At 37.2% G+C, this 24,836-nt stretch overlaps 1 protein-coding gene across 3 annotated transcripts in view; it reads right to left on the reverse strand.

Annotated features, from left to right (window-relative positions):
- ENOX1 (ecto-NOX disulfide-thiol exchanger 1) overlaps positions 1-24,836 on the reverse strand; it is a 1,465,540-nt gene that overhangs the window by 1,169,674 nt on the left and 271,030 nt on the right. For all 3 annotated transcript variants that reach the window (XM_053707980.1, XM_053707982.1, XM_053707981.1), the window contains one exon: positions 12,946-13,026. The gene's annotated coding sequence lies outside the window, so the exon portion shown is untranslated. The remainder of the gene's footprint in view (positions 1-12,945; positions 13,027-24,836) is intronic.

Here is a 24,836-nt window from a genome sequence, read left to right on the forward strand (position 1 = left end):
ATAAATGAACTTAGCTTTGGTAGGACTGATCTCAGTCAACTGGAATCCCTCAGCATGTTTTGATACAGGAACAGTGTACGAAAAATCTTGCAATATGTAATAGAAAAAAACAACATATAAAGCAAAATTATCAAATTCCTTAAATGACAGTTTCAGGAATGGGAAAAAATGCAAAACAAACAAGCCTCTAGCAACCAGAAGCAACAAAAAAGTGAGACTTAAATAATGTGAGAAAAAGTGGAACAAGTATGACGCCCACATTTTTGGCGCCAAGTATGATGACCACATTATTGGCGCTAAGTACAACGCCCATATTTTTTGGTGCCAAGTATGACGCCACATCCTCTGATGCCAAAAACGACGCCCACATTTTTTGGCGCAAAAAAACGTCTGAACACACATGCGTCAAAAAATGACGTAACAAACTTCCGGCGTCAACTACGGCGCCGGAAATGACAAATTTTTGGCGCCAAAAATGACGCAATAAATTGAAGAATTTTCTGCCCCCGCGAGCCTAACATCCCGCAGGGAAAAAAGTCAATTGAAAATTTTCAAGGTAAGAAAAAAATTATTATTCATATGCATTATCCCAAATAATGAAACTGACAGTCTGAATGAAGGAATACTGATTATCCTGAATCATGGCAAATATAAGTTTAAACACATATATTTAGAACTTTACATATAAAGTGCCCAACCATAGCTGAGAGTGTCACAAAAAATAAGACTTACTTACCCCAGAACACTCATCTACATATAGTAGATAGCTAAACCAGTACTGAAACGAGAATCAGTAGAGGTAATGGTATATAAGAGTATATCGTCGATCTGAAAAGGGAGGTAGGAGAAGAAATCTCTACGACCGATAACAGAGAACCTATGAAATAGATCCCCTAGAGGAAGACCATTGTATTCAAATAGGTAATACTCTCTTCACATCCCTCTGACATTCACTGCACTCTGAGAGGAAAACCGGGCTCAAGCCTGCTGCGAAGCGCATATAACGTAGAATCAAGCACAAACTTACTTCACCACTTCCATGGGAGGCAAAGTTTGTAAAACTGAATTGTGGGTGTGGTGAGGGGTGTATTTATAGGCATTTTAAGGTTTGGGAAACTTTGCCCCTCCTGGTAGGAATGTATATCCCATACGTCACTAGCTCATGGACTCTTGCTAATTACATGAAAGAAATGGATATTTTACTTTTTTAACTCTACTTTCAATCTGGCTTTCTGGACATTTGGCTTGTTTACAGCTACCTTTGCGCCACAAAAAACGGAATAGTATTTGCATACTTTGCACCTTACATTTGGTGCCCTCTGACCCTAACATTGTACGGCGGATCTACAGAGACGCTGATTACATTCAGCTGAGATACACAGCTGTCAGCTGCACTTGCGAGGAGCACATGCCGACGGATCTCCAGCTAGGAAGCATCATATTCACTCAGAACGGCTGCTCAGAACCACAACACGAAAATAAGCAATATTGCTTAAGAATCCCTACGTCACCACCTCTACTGTATATACAGCCAAGTGCATAGACCGCTATTTCTCTTAAAGGGAGAGCATCTCTAATCTGTATAGCAGGTTTTTTGCGGTTAAACAGAGGAATTTCTAAGAGTGCCATTGCCAGCACTACCTTATCCTCACAAGGTATTTTTTACTTATTTTTTTCGATCTATATTTTGGACACTTCTAAATAATTTTGCTACTATATATCCTAGTTAGTCCATTGGCCATAATATTCACGGACATCTGGGGAGACGTCCCCTCTTTTATATGTATTTTAATAAATTGTCTCAACTGTTTTAAATTGTACACTATCTGGCATCTAATTTGTATAGAATTGTATTTATTAGTTTATAACTGAGCTATACTGATATCTTCTTGAAATTAGCCTTATTCAGTTCCCAACCTCCAAGTTTTATATCATCCCTTATCTCTATATTTTTGTCAGGACTCAATATTGCTTATATTATTCAGTTGTTAATCTAGGCACAATATTACTAGTCATTATTTTCACCCTACCCTAGCTTATTAGCACTGACACTTTTCTTTTTAACTTTTGTCTTGTTCACATTTTATATCCTGGAGGGGATATTTTAGTGTTAGCTGGGTATTCTAGTATCTAGGGCGCTCTCTCTCTGTCTATTTACAACAGTAGACTGTCCCTTTAACAACACATCTGCCTGGCCATCTTTCATGTGTTGAATTCCACAGTTAAAATGTCACCCAGAACAGCTTTTGACTTATTACTGAACACCTCCAAATGGACAAAACACACACTGACATTACCCCTGAAATACTGGATGACATTAGGAAGCATCAAACACCTACAAATGCTACTTGCTGAATCAAAGTTAAAAATTAAAGAAAAAAATGAAGAAACTATGGGATACCTATAGGATACCTATATTACAGAGAGGCTCACAACATAAGATGGAATCTAAAAGTGATTTTGGCATTTGAGTAGTGCTTTATTATAGCATATTTCCTTACAAGGTTTGTAGTTAACTTAATATATATAACATTGTTATTAAGGGAAATAAATTGAATTATCATATATAGAAATGTTAACATATAATTGCAATATGAACATTGTATTATTTTCTTTTTGCTATGTTACAAAACCACCCCACAAAAATACCATTGTAAGCAGAAAAGCATCATGGTACTGTATAAGTTTGTGTATCATTACAAGAAGTTTCAACTGTTTTGTACTAATGCTATTGTTTAATAAACTGGTAAAAAAAAAAAAAAAAAAAAAACAGATAAAAATAAGAAGCACTTTGACACAAATACAAATTAGCCAAACCCACAGGCCACTACACCCATAATGCATCTGTTCAAACCCTTGTGAGATTCACACACAGATATCTCTGGTCTTGGAGAGCAACAGGTTTATTGTACAAATCACGCATAAACATCACTAATCACAACAATAATGCAGCTGACCTTCCTGCTACAGCTCAATTCATACATAGGTTCCAAAAGCAAACACTACTTTATATATGCAGTATATAGCAGTTTCATTCAAATGTTATATGTTAAAAGGAAGATGAGATTTAAAGAATTGATTTTCTAATTGTCTAGTGGATGTACTTCTAGATGCCAGCTCAGCTTTTCCCCACTGAGGTTGTGAATTGCTCTCTGCAATTTGATGCTCAGCACTGTAGTTTCACTTGCAGGAAATGTCAATCTAAGCTTGTTTATGTAAGAAAATAACACCTGATTCTAGAGCCAAGTGAGATTCAGTCTTTCAAGAGACTCTTGCAGATTTCAGACAAATAGAACTGAGTGACAGCTGTGATATGTGAGATAATAGGTTGTGTGCTCAGCTCCTGGTTAGAACACAAACAACATATGGCTGTGGTTAATATTTCACCCCAAAACCTCTATTTCTTTCATGTAATTGGCAAGAGTCCATGAGCTAGTGACATATGGGATATACAATCCTACCAGGAGGGGCAAAGTTTCCCAAACCTCAAAATGCCTATAAATACACCCCTCACCACACCCACAATTCAGTTTTACAAACTTTGCCTCCTATGGAGGTGGTGAAGTAAGCTTGTGCTAAGATTTCTACGTTGATATGCGCTTCTCAGCATTGTTGAAGCCCGATTCCTCTCAGAGTACAGCGAATGTCAGAGGGATGTGAAGGGAGTATCACTTATTGAATACGATGATTTCCCTAACGGGGGTCTATTTCATGGGTTCTCTGTTATTGGTCGTAGAGATTCTTCTCCTACCTCCCTTTTCAGATCGACAATATACTCTCAATTTACCATTACCTCTACTAATAACTGTCTGCTATATGTGGATGGGTGTCTTTTGGTAAGTATGTTTTTATTACTTAAGACACTCTCAGCTATGGTTTGGCACTTTATGCAATTATATAAAGTTCTAAATATATGTATTGTACTTATATTTGCCATGAGTCAGGTTCATGTATTTCATTCTGCAGACTGTCAGTTTCATATTTGGGAATGTAAACACTTTAAGAAATGTATTTCTTACCTGGGGTTAAGTCTTTTTTTCTATTTGACTACTTTTTTGCAATTGCAGGTGTTAGGCCCGCGGGTGCGTCAAATGCTAGACTTTATTGCGTCATTTTTGGCGCGAAAAGATAAGTTTATGACGCAACTTCGTCATTTCCGGCGTCAAACGTGACGCCGAGACCTTTCACACAGCGGCGTCATTAGTGACGCAAGTGTGTCATTTCCGGTCATTTTTGGCGCCAAAAAAGTTTACGTTACGTTGTGCGTCATACTTGGCGCCAATTTTTTTTCATTATTTCAATACCCCATTGATGTTTGCCTCCTGCTTTCTTCTCTATCAAGAGGCCTATGCTTTTGCATTTTTTCCCATTCCTGAAACTGTCATTTAAGGAAATAGATAATTTTGCTTTATATGTTGTTTTATCTCTTACATTGAGCAAGATGTCCCAATCTGATCCTGTCTCTGAAGTTTCTGCTGGAACATTGCTGCCTGACATCGGTTCTACCAAAGCTAAGTGCATTTGTTGTAAAATTGTAGAAATTATTCCACCGAATGTCATTTGTAATAGTTGTCGTAATAAACTTTTACATGCAGATAGTGTAGCCATCAGTAATAGTACATTGCCAGTTGCAGTTCCTTCAACTTCTAATGTGCATGATATACCTGTAAATTTTAAAGAATTTGTTTCTGATTCTATTATGAAGGCTTTGTCTGCATTTCCACCTTCTAATAAACGTAAAAGGTCTTTTAAAATTTCTCATTTAGCTGATGAAATTTCAAATGACCAACAACATAATAATTCATCCTCTTCTGATGAGGATCTATCTGAAAAAGAAGATCCTTCCTCAGATATTGACACTGACAAATCTACTTATTTATTTAAAATAGAGTATATGCGTTCTTTATTAAAAGAAGTGTTAATTACTTTGGATATTGAGGTAACCAGTCCTATTGACGTTCAGTCTAATAAACGTTTAAATGCTGTTTTTAAACCTCCTTTGGTTTCCCCAGGGGTTTTTCCCATTCCTGAGGCTATTTCTGATATGATTTCTAGGGAATGGAATAAACCAGGTACTTCCTTTATTCCTTCTTCAAGGTTTAAGAGATTGTATCCTTTACCAGCAAAATCTATAGAGTTTTGGGAAAAGATCTCCAAAGTTGATGGGGCTATTTCTACTCTTGCTAAACGTACCACTATTCCTATGGAAGATAGCACTTCATTTAAGGATCCTTTAGATAGGAAGCTTGAATCTTATCTAAGGAAGGCCTATTTATATTCAGGTCATCTTCTCAGACCTGCTATTTCTTTGGGTGATGTTGCGGCTGCATCAACTTTCTGGTTGGAAAATTTAGCATGAATTGGATTTGACATATCTAGCATTGTTTGCTTACTGCAACATGCTAATCATTTTATTTGTGATGCCATTTTTGATATTATCAAAATTGATGTTTGATCCATGTCTTTAGCTGTATTAGCTAGAAGAGCTTTGTGGCTTAAATCTTGGAATGCTGATATGACATCTAAATCTAGATTACTATCTCTTACTTTCCAAGGTAATAATTTAATTGGTTCTCAGTTGGATTCTATTATTTCAACTATCACTGGTGGAAAGGAGTTTTTTTGCCTCAGGATTAAAAACCTAAGGGTAAATCTAAGGCTTCTAACCGTTTTCGTTCCTTTCGTCAGAATAAGGAACAAAAACTCAATCCTCCTCCCAAGGAATCTGCTTCCAGTTGGAAGCCTTCCTCAAATTGGAATAAATCCAAGCCATTTAGGAAACCAAAGTCTGCCCCTAAGTCTGCATGAAGGTGCGGCCCTCAGTCCAGCTCAGCTGGTAGGGGGCAGATTAAGGTTTTTTAAGGATTTTTGGATAAAATCAGTCCAAAATCATTGGATTCAGAGCATTGTCTCTCAAGGGTATCGAATAGGATTCAAAGTAAGACCTCCTGTGAGAAGATTTTTTCTCTCACACATCCCTGTAAATCCAGTAAAAGCTCAGGCTTTTCTGAAGTGTGTTTCAGACCTGGAGTCTTCAGGGGTAATAATGCCAGTTCCTCCTCAGGAACAAGGTTTGGGGTTTTGTTCAAACCTATTCATTGCACCAAAGAAAGAAAATTTGTTCAGACCAGTTCTGCATCTGAAAATTTTGAATCGTTATGTAAGAGTACCAACTTTCAAGATGGTGACTATAAGGACTATTCTGCCTTTTGTTCAGCAAGGACATTATATGTCCACAATAGACTTGCAGGATGCATACCTTCATATTCCGATTCATCCAGAACACTATTAGTTTCTGAGATTCTCTTTTCTAGACAAGCATTACCAAATTTGTTGCTCTTCCATTTGGCCTAGCAACAGCTCCAAGAATTTTTTCAAAGGTTCTGGGTGCCCTACTATCTGTAATCAGAGAACAGGGTATTGTGGTGTTTCCTTATTTGGACGATATCTTGGTACTAGCTCAGTCTTTACATACTGCAGAATCTCACACAAATCAACTAGTGTTGTTTCTTCGGAAACATGGTTGGAGGATCAATTTACCAAAAAGTTTCTTGATTCCTCAGACAAGGGTCACCTTTTTAGGTTTCCAGATAGATTCAGTGTCCATGACTCTGTCTCTAACAGACAAGAGACGTTTAAAATTGGTCGCAGCATGCCGGCACCTTCAGTCTCAGTCATTCCCTTCAGTGGCTATGTGCATGGAAGTTTTAGGTCTCATGACTGCAGCATCGGACGCGATCCCCTTTGCTCGTTTTCACATGAGACCTCTACAGCTTTGCATGCTGAATCAATGGTGCAGGGATTATACAAAGATATCACAATTAATATCCTTGAATCCCAATGTACGACACTCTCTGACATGGTGGATAGATCACCATCGTTTGGTTCAAGGGGCCTCTTTTGTTCGGCCAACCTGGACTGTGATCTCAACAGATGCGAGTCTTTCAGGTTGGGGAGCTGTTTGGGGAGCTCTGACAGCACAAGGGGTTTGGAAATCTCAAGAGGCGAGATTACCAATAAATATTTCAGAACTCCGTGCAATTCTCAGGGCTTTTCAGTCTTGGCCTCTGCTAAAGAGAGAACCGTTCATTTGTTTTCAGACAGACAATATCACAACCGTGGCTTATGTCAATCATCAGGGTGGGACTCACAGTCCCCAAGCTATGAAAGAAGTATCTCGGATACTTGCTTGGGCGGAATCCAGCTCCTGTCTAATCTCTGCGGTGCATATCCCAGGTGTAGACAATTGGGAGGCGGATTATCTCAGCCGCCAGACTTTACATCCAGGGGAGTGGTCTCTCTATCCAGATGTGTTTTCTCAGATTGTTCAGATGTGGGGTCTTCCAGAGATAGATCTCATGGCCTCTCATCTAAACAAGAAACTTCCCAGATACCTGTCCAGGTCCAGGGATGTTCAGGCGGAAGCAGTAGATGCACTGACACTTCCTTGGTGTTATCATCCTGCTTACATCTTCCCGCCTCTAGTTCTCCTTCCAAGAGTGATCTCCAAAATCATCATGGAACAGTCTTCTGTGTTGCTGGTGGCTCCAGCATGGCCACACAGGTTTTGGTATGCGGATCTGGTGCAAATGTCCAGTTGCCCGCCTTGGCCACTTCCGTTATGGCTGGACCTACTATCTCAAGGTCCATTTTTCCATCAGGATCTCAAATCATTAAATTTGAAGGTATGGAAATTGAACGTTTAGTTCTAAGTCATAGAGGTTTTGATGACTCAGTGATTAATACTATGTTACAAGCTCGTAAATCTGTCTCTAGAAAGATTTATTATAGAGTTTGGAAGACTTACATTTCATGGTGTTCTTCTCATAAATTCTCCTGGCATTCTTTTAGATTTCCTAGAATTTTACAGTTCCTTCAGGATGGTTTGGATAAGGGTTTGTCTGCAAGCTCCTTGAAAGGACAAATCTCTGCTCTTTCTGTCTTATTTCACAGAAAGATTACTATACTTCCTGATATTCACTGTTTTGTACAGGCTTTAGTTTGTATTAAGCCTGTCATTAAATCAATTTCTCCTCCTTGGAGTCTTAATTTGGTTCTGAAAGCGTTACAGGCTCCTCCATTTGAGCCTATGCATTCTTTGGACATTAAACTACTTTCCTGGAAAGTGTTGTTCCTTTTGGCTATCTCTTCTGCTAGAAGAGTTTCTGAGCTATCTGCTCTTTCTTGTGAGTCTCCTTTTCTGATTTTTCATCAGGATAAGGCAGTTTTGCGGACTTCTTTTCAATTTTTACCTAAGGTTGTGAATTCTAACAACATTAGTAGAGAAATTGTTGTCCCTTCTTTATGTCCTAATCCTAAGAATTCTTTGGAGAGATCCTTACATTCTTTGGATGTGGTAAGAGCTTTGAAATATTATGTGGAAGCTACTAAAAATGTCAGGAAGACTTCCAGTCTATTTGTTTTATTTTCTGGTCCTAGGAAAGGTCAGAAAGCTTCTGCTATTTCCTTGGCTTCTTGGTTGAAACTTTTGATTCATCAAGCTTATTTGGATTTGGGTCAAACCCCGCCTCAGAGAATTACAGCTCATTCTACTAGATCAGTCTCCACTTTGTGGGCTTTTAAGAATGAAGCTTCAGTTGATCAGATTTGCAAAGCAGCAACTTTGCATACATTTACTAAATTCTACCATTTTGATGTATTTGCTTCTTCGGAAGCAATTTTTGGTAGAAAAGTTCTTCAGGCAGCTGTTTCAGTTTGATTCTTCTGCTTTTGATTTAAGTTTTTTCTTTCAAAAATGAAATAAACTTATTTTTTTTGGGTTGTGGATTATTATTTTCAGTGGAATATGGCTGTTTTTATTTATTCCCTCCCTCTCTAGTGACTCTTGAGTGGAAGACTCCACATCTTGGGTATTGATATCCCATATGTCACTAGCTCATGGACTCTTGCCAATTATATGAAAGAAAACATAATTTATGTAAGAACTTACCTGATAAATTCATTTCTTTCATATTGGCAAGAGTCCATGAGGCCCACCCTTTTTATGGTGGTTATGATTTTTTGTATAAAGCACAATTATTTCCAAATTTCCTTTGTTGATGCTTTCTACTCCTTTCTTTATCACCCCACTGCTTGGCTATTCGTTAAACTGAATTGTGGGTGTGGTGAGGGGTGTATTTATAGGCATTTCGAGGTTTGGGAAACTTTGCCCCTCCTGGTAGGATTGTATATCCCATATGTCACTAGCTCATGGACTCTTGCCAATATGAAAGAAATGAATTTATCAGGTAAGTTCTTACATAAATTATGTTATTTTGACAATTTGACAGAATAAGCCAAATTCCATTTCTCTGCTCTGGCCAATACATGAACAACATATTCTACCAGTTTACCTTCCAATTTAATATCTCATTTCAGGAGTCTCAATTATGACAGTATGACGCTTCAAATATGAAAGATTTACTTCTATTATCAAATTTACACCGTTCTCATGTTATTCTTTGTTAAAGAGATATCCAGATAGGTAACGTGCACGTCTGCAGCACTACATGACAGGAAATAGTGCTACCATCTAGTGATTTTGCTAATGTATAACACACTCCTGAGCTTAGCTTCCTGATTTTTAACAAATGATAACAAGAAAACAAAGAAAAGTTAATCATAGAAGTAAATTGGAAAGTTGTTTAAAATTGTATGCTCTACCTGAATTAATGAATAAAACATGTTGGGTTTTAGGTCCTTTTAAACTTAATATTTCAGATAGAGTATGTAGTTTAAATAGTTTTTCCAATTTACTTACATTATCAAATTGTTAACATTCGTTCTGTATGCACACTTTCTGAGGTACCAGTGGCACTGCACATGTGCAAGAATTTTTTTTTCCACTAACAAGTTTGGTGAATTAATTTTATAAATTATATTAAAGGGACACACAACCCAAAATTTTTCTTTCATGATTCAGAAAGAGAATATACTTTTAAACAGCATTCCAATTTACATCTATTATCAAATTTTCTTCATTCTTTAGATATTTTTTGTCGAAGAAACAGCAATGAACATGGTTGATAAACAAGGAATCTATATGCATCCACCAAACAGAAGCTACTGAGCCTATTTAGATAAGCATTTCAACAAAGGAAATCAAGAGAATTAAGCAAGTTTGATAAGAGAAGTAAATTTGAAAGTTGTTTAAAATTGAAGGCTCTTTCAAAATCATTAAAGAAAAAACCTATAAGTAAACTTACTTCACTCTCTATCATTCCTTCCCTCTTCTTTTCTTCCCGTCTCCCTCTCTCTATTTTACATTCACTATAAAAATATTATAACAATTCATATATAAGATTCATTTCATAGGGTTTATTTTCTCTCTTCACTTTTCCTCTTTTTAAACAATTTTTTTCAAGCACTTCAGAATAAAATATCAGAGAGAAAAAAATAACAAAGCCTCCCATCTTTCAGAGACCATTCACAACTCAAGAGATTCTTGATAATAACAGCATTTCTAAATATTTGTTTCTGAGTTATTAAATCAAAACATTTTACTAACAATTCCTATTTACAGAAATATTTCACTGCTCTTTTAAGGATAACCAATCCCACTGCTCAATTAAAAATTGATTATTGTTCTGAAGTCACATTAATATACTAAAAAAACTTTTGGAATGTTGTTTAAAATTGTATTCTCTATCTGAATCATGAAAGAAAATTTTTGGGTTTAGTGCCCCTTTAATTCAAATATCCCCGTGCTCATCCGCCCACTTAAAAAATATTTTTTTCTGTGAGCTAACGGTTTGAACTGTTGTCCAATCAGCGCTCTAGCTACAACAAAAGTGCCATATGGGGAGAGCGCTAATTGAAGAACAATTCGAACCAATAGCTCACAGAAAAATTGTCTTTTGAAGTGAGTGGCAGAGCGCAAGGTATTTCAATGACATAACTATATTAAAAAGTAACATAACGCATTTTCATTACAACTGAGGAATTAAACTCCATCTAAAATATCACTAACATTCCTGATCTGATTTTAAAAAGGGGAGAGTTTACCATCACTTTAACAAAGAATAAAAACAAAAACAAACATACTTTTGAAATCTTAAAGGGATAGTAAACTCCAAAATTTTTCTTTTATGATTCAGATAGAATATACCATTTTAAACAACTTTCCAATTTAACTCTATTATCAAATTTTCTTCATTATTTTGTTATCCATTGCTGAAGGGACAACATTGCACTACTGACAGGAAGCTGAAAATATATTTTTTGCCAATCACAAGAGACAAATATGTGCAGACACCAATTAGCAGCAGCTCCCACTAGTGTATAATATGTGCGTATTCATTTTTTAACAAGGGATACTAAGAGAACGAAACACATTTGGAAAAAGAAGTGAATTTAAAAGTGTCTTAAAATGGTTCTATCTGAATCATGCAAGTTTAATTATTTTTTTTACAATTGGAGTCCAAAATTTTGATTTTGCAACGGGCGTTATTTGCGCTCCACTTAGTAATACCAGCGCACGCAAATGAGCTTCATGAGAACCTAGCGCAGCGAAGAGGGTAAATCACACAGCGATGGACAGCAAATTGAAATATATATGTATATAAAAAAAACTATTTTTGGATGTATGTTGTCTTTATTCTTTTGATATCCTTTGTTGAAAAATATATCTAAATAGGCTCAGTAGCTGGTGATTAGTGGCTGCACATGGATGCCTCGTGTGATTTGCTCACCCATGTGCATTGCTATTTCTTCAACAAAGGATATCTAAAGAATGAAGCAAATTAGATAATAGAAGTGAATTGGAATGCTGTTTAAAATTGTATTCTCTATCTGAATCATGAAAGAAAAAGGTTGGGTTTCATGTCCCTTTAAGCATGCAGGATATGTCAATGTATTTTGCTACCTCTGTTTGGATTATTTACTATTTTCATCAACCCTACAAAACATAAGTTTCTCCTTCTTGAGTGATATTCGAAATCAGTCATAAGGTATCTAGAAACGTCTGGAGCCATTTGTGCAGACCTTGCTTACAATTGGAAACATGGAACATTCCCACAGCAGAGCATTTGACTTTGATGGTTGAGGAGACGATGTACTCGTCAACACCTCCGCTCTCTCCTACTCATGGGGGGGGAGAAAAAGCCAAATGGGGAATTTTCTTCCATTGAAAACTACTGTGTGTTCAGTCTGCACATAGAGAGAAGCTGAGTGATCAGCACAAACCTATGCCATCTGCCAAGGTCCACCCACCAGAAGTCTGCATCAGATCAGTTTTAGTACAAGAGAGAATGTATTGAACAGTAGCATTTATTGAAAAGCTATTCTGGTGCATTTGGACACCATTACGATTTTTTTAAAATACATACTTGATCTATGCCTTGACATAACTTTAAAAAGTACTCCTGATTTACGTCACTAAATACATGACACCCTGCAAACAATGATATTGAGTAGTACATGAATGCAATATTGCACAAAATAACACACTAAAATATTTCTCACAGTTTATTCTCAGACACAGATACCCTGCACAATTTTGGAGCTTTTTGCTGTCATATATAATGCAGTGTGACAAACAAACCCCGAATTGATGGTTGAAGCTTTCATAAACGTCATTCCGTACTGTCCAGACACCTTGTTTCAGGATATAAAAAACAATTATTTGTACTTCTTCCCTTGTGCACCTCCTCAGCTGATAATTACTGCTATGTATAGATTTATTTTTAAACATAGGTATGTTTTCATTGCTCAGCTCTGTGTAGCTGGTTGGGGCTTTATAAATAAAAGTAATGATTACTATAATACTATAATAGGTGGTTGTCTAAGTGCACAAAGAAATCAAGCCCTGACTGCATTAATCATCAACAGCATGTACTGGGTAAAGTTTGAGATTTGTGGCTTCCATGTCCTAACCTGTGAAACATTTGCATATTGCATACACTTATTTTATATTAACATATATACTAAAACAGTTACAAAGGTTACCTTTTTCAAGTTTCCATGGGTATTTCTCAGTAATTGGAAAGTATATGAGCCAATTCTCCTGACACAGTGTAATACAAAAACCTGTAAAAAAAAAAAAAGGATAAATTATGTTAAAAAATCAGTACAAATTAGAATGTATTATGGGCTATAAAAAAAACGACAGAAAAGAGACGTGCTAGACAAGCATAACTTTTTGGTTCATAAAAAAATATAAAATCAATTGTCCAGTCATGTAGAATTAGCTTAGAATATAAACAATGCCAGAGTACTTTACTCAACTGGACCCCAGAAAGGATTGTAACACATTGCTATATAGCACATTGTAACCACTCTTGCAGCCAAGAGTTTAAAATAAAAATTATTTTCATCTACACAACCAATCAACTCACTGTATAGATGACTACTATTCTATAAGGGGTATCCGGGATGCATATAATGCCTCTTGATGATGCACAAGTTTGTTATTTCTGGTATAGAAAGTATTTCCAGTATTACCTATAGTGTAAGGAATATATAAGTGATGTGCTGCTGTTATATGTCTGCAAATCTTTGAAGTGTATTTCCTAGTTGAAGATAGAAATGCTGAGAGACCGTATTCTCAAATTGTTTTGCTACCCATTTTGTTGCCTTATAAGTTCTATGTTTTGATGAACAAATTGTTACATTTTTTTTGCCTGCATCATAATTTTTAATAAAGCTTCATAAAAATAAACTATTTACGTGCAGCTTGCGACAATGTAATTGTATTGTTTTTATTGAGCAATTAGTTGATGAAGGACACTAATTAACTTTTCAGATTAATATGTGTGGGTATGAAATGTTAGATATATCATCAGTATACCATTAAAATATTCAGCTTGTTTACTCATTTTGCCAGCAATGTAAATGTAAAAACAAAAAGTCTGTGACTTTTTTTTATATCTAAACATAATCATTAGAAATAGAAATAAGAACATAATGTCCTAGAGTCAGGAAAACTCACTTGTGAAGCTAATATAGTGAGAAAAAAATATTGCAGACTCTCATCACAGGCATAAGTTGCAAGTCACTCTCTATTATAATCAATGGAGTCACATCTATCTCTATTCCTTTCAATTCTTGGTGCATAGAAGGAGATCCACTGTGATGGATACTGGCACCACAATAACACATTCAAAACGTTAGAATCCAATTACAAAAAAAAATAAAAACAAGATATTATCGTCAGCTTTGAAATAGCGAGAGACATCCACAAGACAAGATATTTCACAGGGGCAATAGGGTCTTTATGAATTCTGCATGCTGCGCCTAAATGTTAGTGAAAAATCCCAACCACAACTCCGGAATGCCCATAGCCACCTCCTTAAGACACCTTTTGTTTTATCCGGTCAGGCTATGTTTGCCATAATAAAACAGTCATGAATATTTTTCGACATCTTCATAAACCATTTTGCAAAGTGTGTTGCGGTTTTAATGGTTGTTTTCCTTGTTGCTAGGGTTTACCGTTTGATTGTGAGATCTCACGCATTGGGCACCTCACAAAACTATAGATATAAATGGAAAGAACGGCCGCTAATGAAACATTGAATAATTCAGGTTAATCAATGCTCAATTCATTTTGAACATTATTGCAGTAACTCATTTGAATCTGATAGTTCACAACGTAATGTTTATTTTCATAGATATATATATTAATTAGATAACAAAATGAAAGAGAGTGATCCCACAGTTATAGGGAGGAAAACAGATATTTATTTTCTCCTGACAGACCTTGTTATCTAAATTGAATTAAAGAAAGAGGTAACTGGTCAGGAGTGTGCTACGAGCATGTAACAACATTAGCATTAAAGGAAAGGGTCCTATTAAGAAAATAGGGAAAGTATGCTCTTTCTACACATAGAATTTATGTTTCCACTTAAAAACAGAATTTATGCTTACCTGATAAATTACTTTCTCCAACGGTGTGTCCGGTCCACGGCGTCATCCTTACTTGTGGGATATTCTCTTCCCCAACAGGAAATGGCAAAGAGTCCCAGCAAAGCTGGTCACATGATCCCTCCTAGGCTCCGCCCACCCCAGTCATTCGACCGACGGACAGGAGGAAATATATATAGGAGAAACCATATGATACCGTGGTGACTGTAGTTAGAGAAAATAATTCATCAGACCTGATTAAAAAAACAGGGCGGGCCGTGGACCGGACACACCGTTGGAGAAAGTAATTTATCAGGTAAGCATAAATTCTGTTTTCTCCAACATTGGTGTGTCCGGTCCACGGCGTCATCCTTACTTGTGGGAACCAATACCAAAGCTTTAGGACACGGATGAAGGGAGGGAGCAAATCAGGTCACCTAAATGGAAGGCACCACGGCTTGCAAAACCTTTCTCCCAAAAATAGCCTCCGAAGAAGCAAAAGTATCAAATTTGTAAAATTTGGCAAAAGTGTGCAGTGAAGACCAAGTCGCTGCCTTACATATCTGGTCAACAGAAGCCTCGTTCTTGAAGGCCCATGTGGAAGCCACAGCCCTAGTGGAGTGAGCTGTGATTCTTTCAGGAGGCTGCCGTCCGGCAGTCTCATAAGCCAATCGGATAATGCTTTTAAGCCAAAAGGAAAGAGAGGTAGAAGTCGCTTTTTGACCTCTCCTTTTACCAGAATAAACAACAAACAAGGAAGATGTTTGTCTGAAATCTTTAGTAGCCTCTAAATAGAATTTTAGAGCACGGACTACGTCCAAATTGTGTAACAAACGCTCCTTCTTTGAAACTGGATTCGGACACAAAGAAGGTACAACTATCTCCTGGTTAATATTTTTGTTGGAAACAACTTTCGGAAGAAAACCAGGCTTAGTACGCAAAACCACCTTATCTGCATGGAACACCAGATAGGGCGGAGAACACTGCAGAGCAGATAACTCTGAAACTCTTCTAGCAGAAGAAATTGCAACCAAAAACAAAACTTTCCAAGATAATAACTTAATATCTACGGAATGTAAGGGTTCAAACGGAACCCCTTGAAGAACTGAAAGAACTAGATTTAGGTCTGTAAACAGGCTTGATCCTAACCAGAGCCTGAACAAATGCTTGAACATCTGGCACAGCTGCCAGTCTTTTGTGAAGTAAAACAGATAAAGCAGAGATCTGTCCCTTCAGAGAACTTGCAGATAATCCTTTCTCCAAACCTTCATGTAGAAAGGATAGAATCTTAGGAATTTTTATCTTGTTCCATGGGAATCCTTTAGATTCACACCAACAGATATATTTTTTCCATATTTTATGGTACATTTTTCTAGTTACAGGCTTTCTAGCCTGAATCAGAGTATCTATTACAGAATCTGAAAACCCACGCTTTGATAAAATCAAGCGTTCAATTTCCAAGCCGTCAGTTGGAGGGAAACCAGATTCGGATGTTCGAATGGACCGTGAACAAGAAGGTCCTGTCTCAAAGGTAGCTTCCATGGTGGAGCCGATGACATATTCACCAGGTCTGCATACCAAGTCCTGCGTGGCCACGCAGGAGCTATCAAGATCACCGAGGCCCTCTCCTGATTGATCCTGGCTACCAGCCTGGGGATGAGAGGAAACGGTGGGAATACATAAGCTAGGTTGAAGGTCCAAGGTGCTACTAGTGCATCTACTAGGGTCGCCTTGGGATCCCTGGATCTGGACCCGTAGCAAGGAACCTTGAAGTTCTGACGAGACGCCATCAGATCCATGTCTGGAATGCCCCATAATTGAGTTATTTGGGCAAAGATTTCCGGATGGAGTTCCCACTCCCCCGGATGGAATGTCTGACGACTCAGAAAATCCGCTTCCCAATTTTCCACTCCTGGGATGTGGATCGCAGACAAGTGGCAGGAGTGATCCTCCGCCCATTGAATTATCTTGGTCACTTCTTTCATCGCCAGGGAAGTCCTTGTTCCCCCCTGATGATTGATATATGCAACGGTCGTCATATTGTCTGACTGAAACCTTATGAATTTGGCCTTTGCTAGTTGAGGCCAAGCTCTGAGAGCATTGAATATCGCTCTCAGTTCCAGAATGTTTATCGGGAGAAGAGACTCTTCCCGAGACCATAGACCCTGAGCTTTCAGGGATTCCCAGACCGCGCCCCAGCCCACTAGGCTGGCGTCGGTCGTGACAATGACCCACTCTGGTCTGCGGAAGCTCATTCCCTGTGACAGATTGTCCAGGGTCAGCCACCAACGGAGTGAATCTCTGGTCTTTTGATCTACTTGAATCGTCGGAGACAAGTCTGTATAATCCCCATTCCACTGTCTGAGCATGCACAGTTGTAATGGTCTTAGATGAATTCGTGCAAAAGGAACTATGTCCATTGTTGCAACCATCAATCCTATTACTTCCATGCACTGCGCTATGGAAGGACGAGGAACAGAATGAAGTACTTGACAAGAGCTTAGAAGTTTTGATTTTCTGACCTCTGTCAGAAAAATCCTCATTTCTAAGGAATCTATTATTGTTCCCAAGAAGGGAACTCTTGTTGACGGGGACAGAGAACTTTTTTCTTTGTTCACCTTCCATCCGTGAGATCTGAGAAAGGCTAGGACGATGTCCGTATGAGCCTTTGCTTTTGACAGGGACGACGCTTGAATCAGGATGTCGTCCAAGTAAGGTACTACTGCAATGCCCCTTGGTCTTAGAACCGCTAGAAGGGACCCTAGTACCTTTGTGAAAATCCTTGGAGCAGTGGCTAATCCAAATGGAAGTGCCATAAACTGGTAATGCTTGTCCAGAAAAGCGAACCTTAGGAACTGATGATGTTCCTTGTGGATAGGAATATGTAGGTACGCATCCTTTAAATCCACAGTAGTCATAAATTGATTTTCCTGGATAGTAGGTAGGATCGTTTGAATAGTTTCCATTTTGAACGATGGTACCCTGAGAAATTTGTTTAGGATCTTTAGATCCAAAATTGGTCTGAATGTTCCCTCTTTTTTGGGAACTATGAACAGATTGGAATAAAATCCCATTCCTTGTTCTCTTATTGGAACTGGATGTATCACTCCCATCTTTAACAGGTCTTCTACACAATGTAAGAATGCCTGTCTCTTTATTTGGTTTGAAGATAATTGAGACCTGTGGAACCTTCCCCTTGGGGGTAGTTCCTTGAATTCCAGGAGATAACCTTGAGAAACTATTTCTAGCGCCCAAGGATCCTGAACATCTCTTGCCCAAGCCTGAGCAAAGAGAGAAAGTCTGCCCCCCACTAGATCCGGTCCCGGATCGGGGGCTATCCCTTCATGCTGTTTTGGTAGCAGTGGTAGGCTTCTTGGCCTGCTTACCCTTGTTCCAGCCTTGCATTGGTTTCCAGGCTGGTTTGGGTTGTGAAGTATTACCCTCTTGCTTAGAGGATACAAAATTAGAGACTTGTCCGTTTCTGCGAAAGGGATGAAAATTAGGCTTATTATTAGCCTTAAAAGACCTATCCTGTGGGAGGGCGTGGCCCTTTCCCCCAGTGATGTCTGAAATAATCTCTTTCAAATCAGGTCCAAATAATGTTTTACCTTTGAAAGGAATGTTAAGCAATTTTGTCTTGGAAGACACATCCGCTGACCAAGACTTTAGCCAAAGCACTCTGTGCGCCACGACAGCAAACCCTGAATTTTTCGCCGCTAATCTAGCTAATTGCAAAGCGGCATCTAAAACAAAAGAGTTAGCCAATTTAAGTGCTTGAACTCTGTCCATAACCTCCTCATACGAAGATTCTTTACTGAGCGATTTTTCTAGTTCCTCGAACCAGAAACACGCTGCCGTAGTGACAGGAACAATGCATGAAATTGGTTGTAGAAGGTAACCTTGCTGTACAAAAATCTTTTTAAGCAAACCCTCTAATTTCTTATCCATAGGATCTTTGAAAGCACAACTATCTTCGATAGGAATAGTAGTGCGTTTGTTTAGAGTAGAAACCGCCCCCTCGACCTTGGGGACTGTCTGCCATAAGTCCTTTCTGGGGTCGACTATAGGAAATAATTTCTTAAATATAGGGGGGGGAACAAAAGGTATGCCGGGCCTTTCCCACTCTTTATTTACTATGTCCGCCACCCGCTTGGGTATAGGAAAAGCGTCGGGGGGCACCGGAACCTCTAGGAACTTGTCCATCTTACATAATTTCTCTGGAATGACCAAATTGTCACAATCATCCAGAGTAGATAACACCTCCTTAAGCAGTGCGCGGAGATGTTCTAATTTAAATTTAAATGTCACAACATCAGGTTCAGCTTGATGAGAAATTTTTCCTGAATCTGAAATTTCTCCATCAGACAAAACCTCCCTCATGGCCCCTTGAGATTGGTGTGAGGGTATGTCAGAACAGTTATCATCAGCGTCCTCTTGCTCTTCAGTGTTTAAAACAGAGCAATCGCGCTTTCTCTGATAAGTAGGCATTTTGGATAAAAGATTTGCTATGGAGTTATCCATTACAGCCGTTAATTGTTGCATGGTAATAAGTATTGGCGCACTAGATGTACTAGGGGCCTCCTGTGTGGGCATAACTGGTGTAGACACAGTAGGGGATGATATAGTATCATGTTTACTCCCCTCATTTGAGGAATCATCTTGGGCAATATCATTATCTGTTGCATTACTGTCCTTACTTTGTTTGGACACTATGGCACAATTATCACATAAATTTAAATGGGGAGACACATTGGCTTTCATACATATAGAACATAGCTTATCTGATGGTACAGACATGTTAAACAGGCTTAAACTTGTCAACAAAGCACAAAAAACGTTTTAAAATAAAACCGTTACTGTCACTTTAAATTTCAAACTGAAAACACTTTATTACTGAATATGTGAAAAAGTATGAAGGAATTGTTCAAAATTCACCAAAATTTCACCACAGTGTCTTAAAGCATTAAAAGTATTGCACACCAAATTTCAGAGCTTTAACCCTTAAATTAACGGAACCGGAGCCGTTTTTACATTTAACCCCTATACAGTCCCAGAATGAGGCTCTGTCTATAACTAGAAAGGCCCCCATCTGAAAAAGGTGTCCAACACAGTGCCTGCCGTTTTTCTAAACGTTCCCCAAGATTATAATACCAATAATTAGTTAGAATCTGCATAATATGCCTAGTAAAGCAATTGTTTTAGCCCAGAAAAATGTCTACCAGTTTTTAAGCTCTTTTTGAAGCCCTTTATTCTTTTATGTTTAACTAAGAAAATGGCTTACCGGTCCCCATGAGGGGAAATGACAGCCTTCCAGCATTACATGGTCTTGTTAGAAATATGGCTAGTCATACCTTAAGCAGAAAAGACTGCTAACTGTTTCCCCCAACTGAAGTTACTTCATCTCAACAGTCCTGTGTGGAAACAGCAATCGATTTTAGTTACTGTCTGCTAAAAATCATCTTCCTCTTACAAACAGAAATCTTCATCCTTTTCTGTTTCAGAGTAAATAGTACATACCAGCACTATTTTAAAATAACAAACACTTGATAGAAGAATAAAACTACAAAAAACTCTTAACCATCTCTGTGGAGATGTTGCCTGTGCAACGGCAAAGAGAATGACTGGGGTGGGCGGAGCCTAGGAGGGATCATGTGACCAGCTTTGCTGGGACTCTTTGCCATTTCCTGTTGGGGAAGAGAATATCCCACAAGTAAGGATGACGCCGTGGACCGGACACACCAATGTTGGAGAAATGTAACTTTTACTGGTTATTGTTAAAAAGGCAGCAGAAACTAGATTGTATCTAGCGTGCCAGAGATTCATTTAAAAACGCAACTCTATAATTATGACTTGTAAACAAATATTTCAAAGTTGCTAAGCAATTAGTTTTTATCACGTTTGAGGGTAAAAGGGTAAAATATAGGGGAGGACAGAAAACAAAATATAGTAAATGCAAGAGCCTCTATTTAGGATCTGTATCCTGTATTGCCCTATATTAGGGTAGATAAGCCACTTGTTACTTAATATTCTTGATATGCTGTAATACCCATCCCCATCCTTCCCTCCAATAAAGTACACCACGTATTGAAACAACTTAGATAGGTCAGTTAAATTGGTCAAAAATTAACAGAGTGCAGGTTAAAAATAGAACACGATGCCCCTAACGCGGTTGCGTTTCACTTATACGCTTCCTCAGAGGTGCCTCTGCTGCCTTTTTAACAATAACCAGTAAAAGTTACATTTTAAGTGGAAACATAAATGCTATGTGTAGAAAGAGCATACTTTCCCTATTTTCTTAATAGGACCCTTTCCTTTAATGATATATTAATTAGAATCTGCACTCAATGGACTTGTACAAACCATAAATATTATTTATTGCTGTGACGTTTCGGAGCACTGCAGCCCCTTCTTCAGATCAATGGGGCTGGAGTGCTATAAAACATTACAGCAATAAATAATATTTATCATTTGTACAAGTCCAGTGAGTGTGGATTTTACTCTACATGGATTAATCTATTCACCCTGGTGGATGTATACTGAGGTGTGAGTGCAAGTCCATTTGTATATATATATATATATATATATATATATATATATATATATATATATATATATATATATATATATATATATACACACACATACATACACACTCAGTTCTGAGGTATACTTGTATACTGAGGTGTGAGTACAAGTCCATTTGTATGTATATATATATATATATATATACACACACACACATACATACACACTCAGTTCTGAGGTATACTTGTATACTGAGGTGTGAGTGCAAGTCCATTTGTATATATATATATATATATATATATATATATATATATATATATATATATATATATATATATATACACACACACACACATACATACACACTCAGTTCTGAGGTATACTTGTATACTGAGGTGTGAGTACAAGTCCATTTGTATGTATATATATATACACACACACACACATACATACACACTCAGTTCTGAGGTATACTTGTATACTGAGGTGTGAGTACAAGTCCATTTGTATGTATATATATATATATATATATATATATATACACACACACACACACACACACACACACACATACATACACACTCAGTTCTGAGGTATACTTGTATACTGAGGTGTGAGTACAAGTATATTTGTTTACTATATAAATATATATATATATATATATACTGTATATATACAGTGTATATATATATATATATATATATATATATATATATATATATATATATATATATATATATATATATATACTATATATATAAAACTATATATATATATATATATATATATATATATATATATATATATATATATATATATATATATACACACACACACACACTCAGTTCTAATAATTTATTTAAAAAACAAACACAGCAAAAGCCCCATAAATCAGTCTTTTGGCATTTTAAAATGTTTGACATCCCTAAGGTTTTCAAATATACAAAATCTTTGAGGTTGTCACAGTGAAGTATGTAATGAGGGCAAACAAGTAAGGATATTACGCATGCAATTTTATGATTTCTGAGCTTGTTTCAAGTGTTTTTTTTTAATAATACTGATACCAGATGTTGTGAATGATAATGCACCTGCTGTGAAATTTCAGGATGTAAATAGTAAAAGCTGTACACACATTTTGTGCACTATTTATTTAAAGTTCAGCCCTGTATTACAGAAGATGACCTTTACTTTAGCTGCATCAAGGCCTTACAATCCAGTAACCAGCACCAGGGTCTGTGCCTCTTTCTGACGCACACTGGCACAAGGTCACAAACAGAAGTACCCCTTTATGTAGAGAGACCTGAGATCCCACTCTGAATAAAGATGCGTGTAAAAGTAGATGATGTCACAAGAAGACAAGCACAAGATAAGCACAGACAGTCATGTAGATGAATATGTATTTAACAAACTGATGCCTTTTTTTCTTGCCATTAAATTAAAATGAAAAATAGACTTTTAGTTTGGTTAAAATTTCAGTCTACTCAGTAACTACAAAAAATAAATTAAAATGGAAAAAACAAACATTCAGTTTAATTTTTTCACAATCCTTTAGCAAGTTTTTTTTGTAAATAAATAATTTGTTTTAAGCTTTTCTAAAGAATTGTAATGAACCACTATGTATTTCAGCTAATTTGAAACAGTTATTTTGCACTTTGTTTAAGGTACAAATGAAAGACAATATCAGATTTTTCTCAAAAGAGCTGCATTATTTCTGAACTAAAAAAATGACTATAAATACATTCGGCTAGATTACGAGTTTGGCGTTAGAGGCTGTGCGGTGCTAACGAGCAGTTTATGCTCACCGCTCACTTACAGACAGCGCTGGTATTATGGGTTTTTACAAACCCGGCGTTAACCGCAAAAAAAGTAATAGTAGAGCAAAATTTTGCTCCACATCTCACCTCAATACCAGCGCTGCTTACGTTAGCGGTGAGCAGGCTGAACGTGCTCGTGCACGATTTCCCCATAGGAATCAACGGGGAGAGCCGGCTGAAAAAAACCTAACACCTGCAAAAAAGCAGTGTTTATCTCCTAACACAGCTCCATTGATTCCTATGGGGAAATACATTTTATATCTACACCTAACACCCTAACATGAACCCCGAGTCTAAACACTCCTAATCTTACACTTATTAGCCCCTAATATGCTGCCCCCAACATCGCTGCCACCTGCATTATATTATTAACCCCTAATCTGCCGCTCCGGACACCGCCACCACCTACATTATACTTATGAACCCCTAATCTGCTGCCCCCAACATCGCCGACACCTACATTATATTTATTAACCCCTAATCTTCCACCCCCAATGTCGCCGCAATCTACCTACACTTCTTAACCCCTAATCTGCCACCCCCAACGTCGCTGCGACTATATTAAAGTTATTAACCCCTAAATCGAAGTCTAACCCTAACCGTAACACCCTCTAACTTAAATATAATTTAAATAAATCTAAATAAAATTACTATTATTAACTAAATAATTCCTATTTAAAACTAAATACTTACCTATAAAATAAACCCTAAGCTAGCTACAATATAACTAATAGTTACATTGTAGCTAGCTTAGGGTTTATTTTTATTTTACAGGCAAGTTTGTATTTATTTTAACTAGGTAGAATAGTTATTAAATAGTTATTAACTATTTAATAACTACCTAGTTAAAATAAAGACAAATTTACCTATTATTTAGGTAATAATAGTAATTTTATTTAGATTTATTTAAATTATATTTAAGTTAGGGGGTGTTAGGGTTAGACTTAGATTTAGGGGTTAATAACTTTAATATAGTGGCAGTGGCGTTGTGGGCGACAGATTAGGGGTTAATAAATGTAGGTAGGTGTCAGCGATGTTAGGGACAGCAGATTAGGGGTTAATAATATTTAACTAGTGTTTGTGATGCGGGAATGCGGCGGTTTAGGGGTTAATATATTTATTATAGTGGTGGCGATGTCCGGTTCGGCAGATTAGGGGTTAAAAATTTTCTTTTAGTGTTTGCGATGTGGGAGGGCCTCGGTAGTTTATGGGTGTTAGTTTAGTTATGGGTGTTAGCACTTTAGTTAAAGGGACACTGAACCCACATTTTTTCTTTCGTGATTCAGATAGAGCATTACATTTTAAGCAACTTTCTGATTTACTCCTATTATCAAATTTCTTTATTCTCTTAGTATCTTTATTTGAAATGCAAGAATGTAAGTTTAGATGCCGGTCCATTTTTGGTGAAAAACCTGGGTTGTCCTTGCTGATTGGTGGATAAATTCATCCACCAATAAAAAATTGCTGTCCAGAGTTCTGAACTAAGAAAAAAGCTTAGATGCCTTCTTTTTCAAATAAAGATAGCAAGAGAATGAAGAAAAATTGATAATAGGAGTAAATTAGAAAGTTGCTTAAAATTGCATTCTCTATCTGAATCATGAAAGAAAAAATTTGGGTTCAGTGTCCCTTTAAGAGTTTTATGCTACGGCGTTGTAGTGT

Source organism: Bombina bombina, chromosome 3 (genome assembly GCF_027579735.1).
Source record: "Bombina bombina isolate aBomBom1 chromosome 3, aBomBom1.pri, whole genome shotgun sequence".
NCBI classification, from domain to species: domain Eukaryota; kingdom Metazoa; phylum Chordata; class Amphibia; order Anura; family Bombinatoridae; genus Bombina; species Bombina bombina.